This window comes from Nanorana parkeri, unplaced genomic scaffold (assembly GCF_000935625.1).
Source record: "Nanorana parkeri isolate BGI_ZX_2015 unplaced genomic scaffold, ASM93562v1 scaffold1389, whole genome shotgun sequence".
Classification (NCBI taxonomy): domain Eukaryota; kingdom Metazoa; phylum Chordata; class Amphibia; order Anura; family Dicroglossidae; genus Nanorana; species Nanorana parkeri.
This window is the reverse complement of record NW_017307657.1, coordinates 83,424-83,640: the sequence shown is the minus strand read 5'-3', so window position 1 is coordinate 83,640 and position 217 is coordinate 83,424. Positions and strand designations below refer to the sequence as shown.

The following is a 217-nucleotide window of genomic DNA, read 5'->3' as shown; positions in this document are numbered from 1 at the left end:
GTCAAGTTTTATTGCAGACTGTGTCCCTATTGGAGAGATTCACTCCTCTGTTTGTACTGGAAACCATTGTTACAGAAAAGGAAATTGAGGGGGAAATCCAAAATTGTAGAGTTGTCCCTAGAACAGTAGATGAGGGTACATTTTACAATGAGGACGCCTGTTCTGGGGGTCTAAGAAGGGAATTCCTCTCACTTTGGGATATTTCCTTGCCTATCCA

At 42.4% G+C, this 217-nt stretch overlaps 1 protein-coding gene across 1 annotated transcript in view; it reads right to left on the bottom strand.

The window, feature by feature from the left end:
- Positions 1–217, bottom strand: part of GDPD4 (glycerophosphodiester phosphodiesterase domain containing 4) — a 64,625-nt gene that overhangs the window by 16,368 nt on the left and 48,040 nt on the right. The window lies entirely within an intron of this gene.